This window comes from Pinus tabuliformis, chromosome 2_1, assembly GCF_031772625.1.
Source record: "Pinus tabuliformis cultivar Carrire ecotype Pingquan chromosome 2_1, CPIR1, whole genome shotgun sequence".
NCBI classification, from domain to species: Eukaryota; Viridiplantae; Streptophyta; class Pinopsida; order Pinales; family Pinaceae; genus Pinus; species Pinus tabuliformis.
Genome location: NC_142299.1, coordinates 338,296,712 through 338,311,133, shown reverse-complemented (window position 1 = coordinate 338,311,133; position 14,422 = coordinate 338,296,712).

The following is a 14,422-nucleotide window of genomic DNA, read 5'->3' as shown; positions in this document are numbered from 1 at the left end:
ATGACAAAATCCCTTAGTAGGCACTATTTGGAATTTGAATTCAATATGGATGCTATTACAAAGTCATGACCATCAGGGATGGGTCTTAGGTCCTTGGCCATAGTTAAGAATGGGAAACAAGAGCCTCTGGGCCTGAAACCTTTCTTCTTAGGCTCAAAATCCAAGGAACAAGCCTTGAACCACCACATATGACCTCTATATGGCATCATTCACCTCCCTGTGACATCATGACTAGATTATTTGTAACTAGGAATGGGTCTCAACATTTAATGAAGCTCAAGGGAGGATAATAAGGGCCTTTCTTTATCGGCGAAGCTTCTCATGCTCAAGCATTATGAACAACATATATAACCCATGAACCATATTAGGATACAATTCCATGAATGTATCCTTGAAAAACTACATGGCACCCCCTCTAGTGTATCTCTAGCCTACTAGAGGGATATGAATGCCATGATTAAGCCAAAACATAAGCCCTAAACAAGAATGTGACTTGGGTCCACACTAAGAATGGTTCTTAGGACCATGACAATTGTTATTTATCATTTGAGTGGGATGCAAATGCCATGAATATGTTTTGCATAGCAGAAATTTGTCTCATGGCTTAAACATGGTTAAGGGGATAAAAAGAGGCTTCATCCATAATTGAACCTTCCTGAGCTTAAATTTCATGGTTATGGGAGGAAAACACATAGGCTGTAGGAGATGAAGATAACTTATTGATCTTGATTTCCATATTAAATGACACTCACAACCCATAACACAACCACTCTTTGGGGATATTTTGCATTTGAGTTTGATATGGATGTCATTAAGAGTTTTTAGACACTAAGGATTGACTATGAAGTCTTAATAACATTATAGGAAGGAAAAATAATGCCTTGAGGTATACTTAAATCTTCTCCAGTAGAAGAACCATGAACAAGTTCTCAAACCAGCACATGAGTCCATTGTAATACTTTGAATAAAATTTAGGAACCATGAGTAAGTTTCCTTAGGATATTATTAAATATTTATTTGGATCAAGAACCCTAAGAAAATACTTAATGTAATACATAACTCATTTCTGAGGCTTCTTTGTAATCCTTTAGTTGGGATAAATGCCCCATGAGTAATTTTTTTGCAATATAAATAATTTTATGTTTAGACATGGTCAAAGGTTGAAATGAGGTCCGCGCACCATAATTGAATCATCTCAATATTAAGAATCATGAAAAAATTGGAAACTCCAACATAGACCCTCACTAGGGGGTCCTTTTATATAAGTTGGATATAAACATCGAGATGCCTTGAGCATGGCTGATGGGTCTTGGGTTTTTAACCATGATGATGGCATGAAATTACCAACCTTATTCCTATAACATACCCAACTCCCTTGCTAAGCCATAATAATAAAAATATAGCATTTGTACCATTATGCAAAGTTCACATTAACATGAAAAAATGAGATATTTTGATATCTGTAAAATAAATCTATGAAACATGATGAAAATAAGCATGTATCAAAAATAAAATTGAAATATGTGAATGAATATTATAAAAAAAAACACATTGTGGAAAACCACAAAATGCAAAGAAAAAAATTAGCATTAAACTCACCACCATGAATATGTGCACATATTTCATAAATAAATTTCACCATTGGCTTTATACCTGTTGAAAAGTGTGCAACAATAAATGCTTGTTGAGAGTGCAACAAGTTGATGGAGCTTAGTGAAAAGAGTCGCCTTCACTAAGTGGGCCCGCAGGCTATTTTTGGCGCAAGTCTATTTTTAGACTATGTCTATTTTCAGACATATGGATCATGTCTATGGATTGCAGGTTGCTGTTTATGGATGATTGGTCAAGTTGGGAAAAATAGATGGACTTCTATTTTTTTGATGAAAGTGTGAGTGATCACAGTGTGAGTGATCAAAGTCTATTTTTAGACTGGCTGTCAAAAATAGAAAAGTCAAATATTATTACCTCATAATAATATTTGGACTATAAACTCGATATTATTCTCTTGGAGCACTTCAGGATGAGCTACGGATGTGGTACATGCAGATCCCAGAGGGAAATACGTGGTTACCTATGGGATGACTAATATTTGCATGCAGGACTTCAGTGAGAACTCAAGTGAGTTGAGTTTAGTGGACTGGAGGTGTAGTTGATGGAGCTGTGTTCAGTTTAGCTTTGTTAAACTGGTTGTATTTAGTGTAACTGATCAATAGACTAGAGATGAGTTGGGTGAATTAGTTATTAATTAATTCACAAGTTATTAACTCATAATACAACTATAGAATACATCAGTTAACTCAGTTTCATGTCAGTGCATGTTCATTTAAGCAGGGACAGGTGGTAGAGAATCAGATTGCTATCAGTTGTGACTATAGTTGTGCACCAGATCTTGCACAATCAAGGGATTGAGTATGCCAATGAGGTTTCTCACGTATTTGCGCAGTATTGTAGCCTTTTCTCACGTCCAACAAAGTGTGAGTGATTATTTTGAGGTGAAATACGAGTTTGGTGAGCCATTCTCATCAGTTCTTGAGCAGGTATTGAACAGTGGAGGCAGGCAAGCAATGGAATAGATTTGGAGATCAGATCTGAGCTGTATTGTGTGTAACAGGTGGAGCTGGTACTGGATTGCTTGTGATAAGCATTGTACTTTGTAATGTTACATGATTCAATCAATATAATATACAGATAGTGTGGGGTTTTTAGCGAGATGCTTTCCCTAGGATACATACTGTGTTAATGAGTTTGATTGATGCTTCTATGTGTGCCTGTGAATGTTTCTGTTTCTGTAAATTGATGATCAACGTAGAGGAGATTATGTATTATACATGTTCCTCTTATAATTGTATGATCAGGATAATCTCCATTGAATATGTGTCATATTATTCAAAATTTCTACATGGTATCAGAGCTAGATAATTTGTAAAAAAATTTCTACATGGTATCGGAGCTAGATGATTTGTAGAAAAAATTTCTACATGGTATCAGAGCTGCTTGATTTGTAGAAGATATTTTTTACAGGATATCAAGCAAGGATTGATCATCGGATCTATTATTCAGGAAGTGTTTACATTTTATTTCTTCAGGCAGAGTCTGTAATCGGGCCAGGTAGCCTCTGGATTCATCCTTCTTTTGGAAGGTGAGATATCTGATGAATGCCCATACAGTCGATCTCTGTACAGGAAATACTTTGTTCTCACGAATTTTAGATCGGAAGCGGTTGAGTATTGTGCTGGTGGAATTCGAATTTATTTCCAAAGCAAGAGATAAAACTCAGAAACATTCATTGTGAGAATGGTGATAGTATGCCCCAGTATCTCACGAAGTTCACCAAATGCCGGGATGAGCTGGGAAGTGTGGGGGTGACTGTCGGATGAGGATGGTGAGTCTAGCACTCCTTGACCTTCCTAAGAGTTGGAATAGCTACCAGGACTCGGTGAATGGAAGGGAGAAACTTCCAAATTAGGAATGACTATGGTCGGATTTGATGCAGGAGGAGATTAGACGGAGCACCAGAGATAGTTCTTCATCCATGCAGGATGAGGAGAACTGTGCCTTACCGAGTAAGGCAAAGAAGGGGAAGGAGAAGTTTTCTCTTTCTGAATCCAGTTCTTCCAATGATGGGAAGAAGGTTGACAAGGCGAAGGTGATATGCTTTCGTTGTCATGAGTTGGGTCATTATGCTACTAATTTCCCAAAGAAGAAGTCCAAGAAGGGATCCGGGGAAGGATCTGAAGGTGAGGCAGCCTCACTTGCTTCACAGTTTGAGTTGGACTTCACACTCTTCGCATGCATGGTTTCATCAATGGTGGGAAGTGGTTGGTTTCTTGACAGTGGAGCTTCTTTCCACATGACCAGTGACAAAAGTTTGTTCAGTACTTTGGAGGAGAAAGATCTCCAGATACTCATAGGGATGGGTAATGATGAGAAGTATAGTGTCTCAGGTGTAGGCACGGTTATTTTTCAGAGGGAGCATGGAGCTCGCCTTACCTTGACCAATGTCAAGTATGTACCAGGACTGAAGAGAAACTTGGTGTCGATCGCGATGTTGGAAGACAGAGGCTATGATGTGGTCTTTAGTAAGGGAAAGGTTTTCCTTAGACACATCATCACTAGACAGGTGAAGCAGATTGGTTCACGGGTCAAGAACCTGTATGCTCTTGAGGTTCAAGATGCATGCAAATCTTTGAGCAGCGAGGCAACTGATGGAGACTTGGCGGTTGAGAGGGAGTGTATATTACCTCTCAACATGCAGAGCCAAAAGAAGTCTCAGACGATTGTGGAGGAGCCACGATTGGTGCAACAACTTCAGGAGGTTGTGGAGGAGCCACAACAGGGGAAGCTGAGAGGAGATAGAGTAGAGACATCTAGTCATCCAGAGACCTCCAGTAGGGGGAAACTTCGAGCCAGATGGGCTGAAGGATCGCATGCAGGCATACCTCCAGGTAGGAGGTGGGGTGATGTGGATTGATCGTCCCAAGGAGGAGGGGCAGGATCCTTGAGGTACCCAACCTCTTGGATGAGACCTTGCTACGGGAGCCCCAGATGCGTAGTAGCAGGAACTGACTGATTGGGAAGAGACAAATGCGGATGGAGCGGCAGAGAGAGCGACAGTGCAGGGAATCCTAGGACATCGCATAGCTAGCAGGTTGTAGCAATGCGAGAGGCACAAGTGTTTTTCACAGTGATAAGTGGCACAGAGAGGTGTGCAATGGTGCGAGATGCATGGAGATGTTGCAGTAGCGCAGATTTCAGAGAGGGAGCACTTGTCAGCAACAGGTAGAGCTTCAACATCAGAGGGTGTTTCTATCCCAACAGGGAGGTCAGTTGGGAGGTGCAGTGCGGATGCAATGCTGGGAGATAGAACCAACAACAGAACGGATGCAGTCGGAGATCAAAGTGAAAGAGGCTAGAGCAGTCAGATACTGAAGAGCACAGGGATGCAGAGTTTTAGTCGACAGAGGCAATAGCAGTCAGAGACTTTGATGATAGAGCAAGTGGACCAGCCAGATGTGTTGCATGGACAACATTCCAGAGTTATAGGATCAGGTTTGAGAGGAAACCTTTCTTGTTGAGAGGGAGTGTTGAAAAGTGTGCAACAAGAAATGCTTGTTGAGAGTGCAACAAGATGATGGAGCTTAGTGAAAAGAGTGGCCTTCACTAAGTGGGCCCGCAGGCTATTTTTGGCGCAAGTCTATTTTTAGACTATGTCTATTTTTAGACATATGGATCATGTCTATGGATTGCAGGTTGCTGTTTATGGATGATTGGTCAAGTTGGGAAAAATAGATGGACTTCTATTTTTTGATGAAAGTGTGAGTGATCACAGTGTGAGTGATCAAAGTCTATTTTTAGACTGGCTGTCAAAAATAGAAAAGTCAAATATTATTATCTCATAATAATATTTGGACTATAAACTTGATCTTATTCTCTTGGAGCACTTCGGGATGAGCTACGGATGTGGTACATGCAGATCCCAGAGGGAAATACGTGGTTACCTATGGGATGACTAATATTTGCATGCAGGACTTTAGTTAGAACTCAAGTGAGTTGAGTTTAATGGACTGGAGGTGCAGTTGATGGAGTTGTGTTCAATTTAGCTTTGTTAAACTGGTTGTATTTAGTGTAACTGATCAATAGACTAGAGATGAGTTGGGTGAATTAGTTATTAATTAATTCACAAGTTATTAACTCATAATACAACTATAGAATACATCAGTTAACTCAGTTGCATGTCAGTGCATGTTCAGTTCAGCAGGGACAGGTGGTAGAGAATCAGATTGCTATCAGTTGTGACTATAGTTGTGCACCAGATCTTGCACAATCAAGGGATTGAGTATGCCAATGAGTTTGCTCACGTATTTGCCCAGTATTGTAGCCTTTTCTCAAGTCCAACAAAGTGTGAGTGATTATTTTGAGGTGAAATACGAGTTTGGTGAGCCATTCTCATCAGTTCTTGAGCAGGTATTGAACAGTGGAGGCAGGCAAGCAGTGGAATAGATTTCGAGATCAGATCTGAGCTGTATTGTGTGTAACAGGTGGAGATGGTACTGGATTGCTTGTGATAAGCATTGTACTTTGTAATGTTACATGATTCAATCAATATAATATACAGATAGTGTGGGGTTTTTAGCGAGATGCTTTCCCCGGGATACATACTGTGTTAATGAGTTTGATTGATGCTTCTATGTGTGCCTGTGAATGTTTCTGCTTCTGTAAATTGATGATCAACGTAGAGGAGATTATGTATTATACATGTTCCGCTTATAATTGTATGATCAGGATAATCTCCATTGAATATGTGTCATATTATTCAAAATTTCTACAATACCTAGGATGTTCCTCCAAACATAGAATCTATTGGTAAATTCCTCTCAATAGTAATCCATCATCAAGCTAGTGATATGAATCCACTAGGAAGTCTGGCTCTCATTTCTAACAACCCAATACCCATCAAGAAACAATCGGAAGGACACTTGTGGAAAAGAAATGTAACAAACTTGGCATGAAGGTGGCTAGTACCCATGAATATTGAAAAGAAAGATTCAAACCAAAAGGCTTATAGTTGTCATTACCTTTTTCCTTCCCATGTGATGTGAGAAAAATTGACAACGTCAAAGATTTGTTGGAATCTGGAAGATTGTGATTGCTCCATTATTGATCGTATATATAGTTGAATATTTTACTTTCATATCTTCAATATCTGTGGAAATAATTGAAAATATAGGAAGATTCAACGAACTTTGAACTTACGTTGAATTGATTTGCATGGGAAGAGGCTAATGCCTAGTATCATCAAATGTTTTCCCTTTCCATAAAACGGGAACATGCCCCAGGGGAAGTGGCATCCACCAATACACATTTGAATGTGCTTTTTGGGTCGAACAACATCGTGGTAATTGAGGGTTGCTCAGCTCCACTATCCTGTCAATCACTTACTTGAAAATTGAAACCCCAGCGGATTAAATATTCTCCTGCAAGCAAAATTTCATGACTCGCAGTTTATTCATAAATCTACATACTCCCAGTAAAGCCTTCTTGTATATGTGCAAGTTGACATTCATATTTCTTTTCATTTGTCAACGGTTTGTACATGGTATGAGAAAGTGATTGAAATTTGAATGTATAATGTATTTATTATTGTTGTATGTGCTTGTTTTCTTTTGCCAAATATTCATATAATAATGAGGATTAGTTGCAAATATTGCCAAGTGTTGCGCAAGGGTTGCAACGAATTATGTCTTCTCAGGCCCTCCCTTCATTGGATAAGGACAAGGAAGTTGCAAGAGAACACCACTAATTTCTTAGCCAAGTTTTATGGATGTGTTGGTCTGAAAAATCTCATAACCAGAGGCCCCCGAGAAATTGAGACCTAGTAAAGTAACGTTTGCACGAATTTATCTTAATGTAAATCTCGGTAATTTTCATGATTCGAATACATTGGATCCAAAAATACTTGTCTAACATGGAGTTTAAGGTTGTAGAGGTATAGTGCCTTGATATTGACAAATCCATTTAAATTGGGACCTAATTTGCAATGCCATAGCTATGTTTACAAAACCTTTTTTACGTTAGTTTCACTTGTAGCTCTACATTGTGTATTTGCATTTTGCATATAATGATACATCATCTAATTTAGTTCCCATCTCTTAATTTCATATGAATCTCTAGAATTTAGAAAATGCACAGCAAACCATGGGCCTGTGAGAATGATTATGTTCAATTCGCTCCCTACATTATATAGCTTAGGTATATTTTTGTGTCACAATTTTTATAAATCTCACAAATTTATTTGTTAGAAAAAATAGAGAGAGCACAGAGCGATTAAACACACAACACAAAACACACCTTATATTATTCTTGGTCACATAAAGCAATTACATATATAATACTTAGATCACTAACTTCGACTAATTATGACTCAGACATAACGCGACTCCAACTCATAACTTAGGAATCAACAACTTCTAGATTGACACCTCGTAACTCATAATGACAACTATACATGACACGAAAGAATTACTTCCAACATCCTCCCTTAATGCTTCCATGGAAAACATTAAACGCACATATTACAACAATAAATAAATATTTCTAAGATTTGTCTGATATGGCCATACTAGCACTCATATCCACTCTAAAATATCACAATTTCCACTATTTTCTTCACTACACTTTTGAGCTTCCCACTTGATCCATTTAAGACATAACCGCTTCAGATCATCATTGACATGCTTTACAGAATTGACGCTTCTCAACCTCCCAGAGCTCAATAAGTCAGTCTCGATTCTAAACCATCCTATGTAACTGCTACCATCTTTGAATCCACGACCCTCTGCAACCTTCATCAGTGATCTAAGATAGAATTATGGGTATAGAGTGTCTTCAATAGACAATTCTACAACTTGACCTTGTATAAAATAACATGTACTGGCGCTCTCAGAGAATGATGGGTCACACCAGCTTGATCTTATGAAGAACTCCCAAAGACTAACGCTCTCGAAGCACGACAAGCCACATTAGTATGTTGAATAATTGGCCTAATCTTTGTGGTTATGCATAATTTGGATTTTGCACAATAAAACACATCAACTCACACTACAAACATGGACATTAGCAGACTACAACTACCAACAACCCCTCTTTTTTTTAAGTATATAAAATCATTATTATTGTCTCTGATCTAGTGTGACATGCAACCTGTCCCTTTTATTCCGATGCCACATACATAATGATACATTCCACAACATAATGATATAATAATAGCATACCAGAGGGAAACCTCAATCCTCACAGACTACAAATGGCCACTTTTCAAGATTCTGACGAGATTCCAGATCGTGAATGAAAGGAGACAGAGGGATCTCGCAATGCTTGAAGGAGCTATTGATCCAGATTCCTCTCTTTTGCTGGCAGTGGCTTGCAGTCCCATGTGCTAGGGAAAATCAAGAGAACATTGGTCTTTCGTCAACAGAGATTCCACGATAGTTCCTACAGAACATTGATCAAGACAACAACATTAAACTTGAGCTCCTTTTCACAATGATCATGATCATGGCAATCAGAAATTGTGTACTATCAAGAAATCTCTCTTTGTAATCATGAACCTCACGGAGTCCCCTCCATTCTTGAGATCCTTCTCGTATTGAATATTTTTTTGTTGTACATTTTGAATCGTTTGTTGTTGTAGACTTTAAATCCTTTGTCGTAATAGCCTTTTCACCAACATCACTCTTTTCTTCTTCTTTATTCTGATCCTTTGGTGGCAACTAGTATAATTATGTCTCCTGATCAAACTTTAAAATGTAGGCATGATTACACCCTTCAAACAATCTTTCCCCAAGTGTATCAATTATGTAGAACGCTTCATTTTCAACCTTAAAAAGGAAAAAATGGTCATTCTAGCTGACTATCCATCAATAAATTATGTTTTCTTGATTTCCCACACACCAACAAATGTATGTCTTCAACATCGAGGTTGAGAAAAATGATAGTATTTTCCAGCCATAATCGTCCAATCATCCATCCTTGAAGTAACGAGGTTGCAGATTGAGCGGGTAGAAGGGAATTCTTACAGAGGCCTCTCTCAGTACTCAGCTAATTCTCTGTTGACTACAATTATACTAAAGAGGAACATCACAAAAGTATTTACAAAACATACAAATCTGACAAATCCATCACAAAACAACAATTTATTCTACTAACATAAAAAATGAAGGCAATCCACTCTCCCAACTTAGTGTACTCAGAGAATCCACTATTATAACTCTCACATCTTCCTGGACCTCCCTTAATGGAGTCAGGCCAGAATAGGATCTGATACCATGTTAGAAAAAATATAGAGAGAGTAGAGAGAATGATTAAACACATCACACCGAACACACATTGTATTATAATTTATCACATAAATCAATTACATATATAAGACTTAGATTACTGACTTCGACAAATTATGACTCAGACATGACACGAGTCCAACTCATAGCTTAGACATCAACATCTTCTAGATTGACTCCTCATAACTCGTAATGACAAATATGCATGACATGGAAGCATTACTTCCAACATATTAAGGATACAAATGGGAGATATCAAGAAACATAGTTAAATTGCAAAACAATGTTTAATTTTTAAATGTTATTCATTATACCTCTTCCTTCAAATAATTTCCCTCTCATTCATTCGCAAATCGAAGAGAAATAGATGTGACAATCCATAAAAGTAGTTTGAGTGGTGGGTGGTGTCGATATATCCAAGTCTCTTTTATTCGATGCTTGTGGTAGGATGGTTAATCCAATATATGGATCACTTAGCCTTTTTCTTTCTAGGAACCTGACAGAATGTCAGGCGGCAGTAGACAACATCCTACGGGGATTGTTCCCTGCTTCTACGAAAGGAAATTTCGCGTCCATAAATCCTAGATTTATGTTGTTGATGAAAGCGATGGCCTACCGCAAGCAGCACAAAGCAGTGAAGGGTAGAGGCAGAAGCAGATTCAAGGGCTTCAACCGTGAAAAATGTAAGCATAAGGAATGGGAAAGTGCATCAATTCACTATCATTATGGTTCAAGAAGTAGATCTAATGACTAGGACAATGTAAAAGAGACATTACAGGATTTAGGAAATGGTAACTTTAATGGGGAGTACATAGAGATATATTTGATGTCTCTATTGGGGTAGGAAAAGGATAAATTCCTTGCTACTCAACCACAGATGGAATGTCGTTGCAATTTTATTTGGAGTGTCAAATCTAGTCAACATGAAACTCGTGCATCTACCTGCAATGTCGTGGACCGAGAGATTATGTTTGGTTCTCAAAGGTCCATGACCTAAGGAGGTAACTCTAGATATTAAGTCTAGACAAACAACCATTGGACTGAGGCCCATTGGGATCACTTCATGGGCGAGCTTATCTCCCATGAAAATTATACTTCCTAGTGTGGGAATACTCGGCTCTTCTGCGCATTACTGTATCTATGAAATAGGAGTGAAACTATTATACACTAGGAGAACTAGCATCTGATAGAATTCCGAAGCTAAACCTATTTATGGTGAAATCATAAATGATGATTTATAAAACAAGTAAAAAATGGTTCCATGCCGAAAAATTGTATTTCTTCTCACATAAACAATCAAGCTATGATTTTATAAACCTTGAAAAATGTTTGAATAATAAATAAATTTAATATACATTAGAAGTAGTATATATTCCATTTTTTTCAATACTTTTAAATTATGAGCAAATGGCAGAAAGAGAACAATGGTCTTTAGAACAAGTTTCCATATTTCCTTATGTAGCATACCATGGAAAATTAGAGGTAGAAAACTTAGATGTTTGGTGTCTTTAGCAGTTGTAGCATAAGCTACTCTTCTGGTAGAATAAGGTCCATTTATCCCCTAGAGAGTATAGCAAGAATAAGGTCCACATATTCCTTGGAGAGTATATAGGAATAAATTCCTATTTGTTTTTTCATTTCTTGTTATGGATATAATCCTCTTTTACTACGTCTCTTCCTCGCTACCTAGATGAGCATAGCTTTGATTGTTGGACTATATGTTGTGCTTGTATTTATGGGCCAAGCATGGTGAGCTCGAGGCTTGCCAATGGTGCCTTGGGATTCGTAGAGGGACGCACCTTGATGGATGGGTGGGATAATGCTCATTGAATCTAAAGCCAATCTTATCCCCCTTATTAAACAATGCAACTATAAACTCTTTTCTTTCTTCCCCTCAAATCGCTATTCTTAGTTCGAAGACATAATAAAAATATATGACGTGCATTACTTATGAGCATGTCGCTTTAAGCTTCCTCAAAACCTTGTGAGTCTCAAAGTCTTGGGCCAACAAAGGATCCAACTCCTAAAAGGTTGATGAATTGGAAAATGTTATACCAGAAATTTATTCCCAGTGGTTGACATAAATCATTTCAATCTTTGTGTGCAGGGTTATGAATATTGCAATATGAAGCCGAATGAAGGAGAAGAAAATAAGTACTACCCCATTGGTTAACCAAAAGAGACATTGGCTGGAGCTTGGTTGCAACCGCCATGTTGTTGACTTACCAACATATACACATTAAGTTATGCTATGTTGTTTTGACCATACAATATTGATTTGAAATAGAATACCTGCACGCTAGGTTGTGCCCATCTAGAAAGTGGGTGGGTGATATGCGAGAGAGGTTCTTTTGACCCAATGTATCAATTTTTGGTACTATTGTGACAGTGCATGGAGTTTAATCCTATACTTAGAATAGGTTTATTCTAATTATTATATAATTCAATAACATATAACATGAACCCTTGGTGAAATAACTCTCAAAAGTTGTCAAACAAATAATAATAATATAAACAGTTAACAATGTCTTGGTACAATTAATTTAAGTTCACTAAGATTTAACTTGCTTTCAACAATGAGATTTCAAAAAAGTGAATGTGTTGTACAATTGGTGGAGTTTGTTGTTAGCAATGATTTCATTGGGGGTTATATTGTAAAAATGGTTTCATTGAATAGAATTATAAATATACCATTATCATAAAAAGAAAATAAATAAGCTAAGATTATACAAATCCATCTGTTATCACTCCAAAATTTCTTGTAAGTTGTTCAGAAAAAAAATGATAGAGGTAACCACAAACCAACTTTGGAGATCAGGATCTAGCCTTCCTAATCTCAGAGAGGGCTCTCTCTTTATGATTTAACTTTGTTTTAGTTAATTGATTTTAGGCTAGTTATGATTGTGTTGGGGTTTTTGATTTGAATTTGGGTGGTGGGATCACTTACTTAGATGAACAGAGGTTTGCTTTTACCATTGGGCTATGGGGTCGAGTGTCAGACAAACTGGAGTGGATCAAGCTTTAAAAACAGTGTCTACAGGACATGATGGGTGAATTACTGCAGATCTCAAATGCTGGATGGTGAAATGTTTTCTAATCAGATCCAGGGAGCAACTAAGGGTTCCTTAGGCCGAATTATGACGAGAATGAAAGAGGTCAACCGAGATGGGAGAAATTATTTTTTCAAAGGGGAATGGGTTCCACACCAAGGAAAAGGGGTTTTGGGTTGGGAAATGACCTTTGGAGGGTAATTTTCTAGGGAAATATGTGAAACCAAGGGGTAAGCATCAAAATGAAGGGAAAAGGGTATTTTAATAGGAAATGATGGGATAATGGGGAAATTAGTAATCATGTAATGGGGGTTGAAATGAAATGAGGGGAAGTTAATTAAATTAGCTTGTGAACATCCTTTCACTTTCATAATTGCTTCTACACACTGAAACATATGATTAAGCATGATAAGTGTGCTTTTTCTTTAAAAGCCTTGTACTTATGCAACCTTTCTTGTACCTACCCTTTACGTACCCCTAACATTTTTTTCTCCACTTTATTGGGTGCATTTAAACTAGCATAGCCTTTCTTTCCTTTTTGTTTTGAAAAGAAAACTATGTAATTCTAACCTTATATCTTCCAATGGCTCATATTAAGTTGTCGAGCACATTTTATTTCTCTACCTAACTACTGATCTGCCAAGATTAAATAGTTTGGCTAGATTTTATTCTCTATCTATAAACATGATATTTAAAGCATGAACTAGTCAAGATTAAACTATTTGACCATCATGGGTTGTGGCATTTATGACAAGCTGCACACAACCATTATTTTGCACAGTAAAGTAAAAATTAGTGGCACTTAGATTTGCACACTTTCATGATCTGTTTTTGTTTGGGGTTCATATTTTTTCACTTTTTTGATCTTTCCTTATTCTTTTTGTCCTTTGATATTTGTTTTAGGACATACCCTCTTTACATTTTTTAATTTTTAATATGGAAAACATTTTTCAGAAAGCAAAAGCATGTACAATATTACAAGATCAACCACAGCCAATTCAAAATTATGAATCCTATTATTATAGGACCCTAACACCATCATCAAGACAAATAACAATATTTCATCTTCAATGATTACAATTCCTCTTCACTAAATTTCTATATTTAAGGTCAACCCACTCACCACCAAACAATATCATTATCGTTGATGCCCTTACACCTTTACAACCCAATAGATGTCATCCATAATCTTGAGTTATCGATAGATCTTACATTATTATCACTAGCAATTGCACCACATGTTGCAAAGGAAATGCCATGAAGAAAAGACCTTTACAACTCAATGGATGTCATCCATAATCTTGAGTTATCAATTGTTATCACTAGCAATTGCACCACATGTTGCAATTGCACCAAATGTCCCACAAGTAAAAATACCATATCAATACTTTGTAAGGAGAAGAAAATATTGTGGCCTACATTCATAACAAATTTACATGTAAAGAAAGAAGTAATTTCCTAAGAAAAAGAGAGGTAATTTTGATGAAAAAACAAAGGAGTCCTAACATTAGTGAAAGCCTAAACTTTATTGACTAT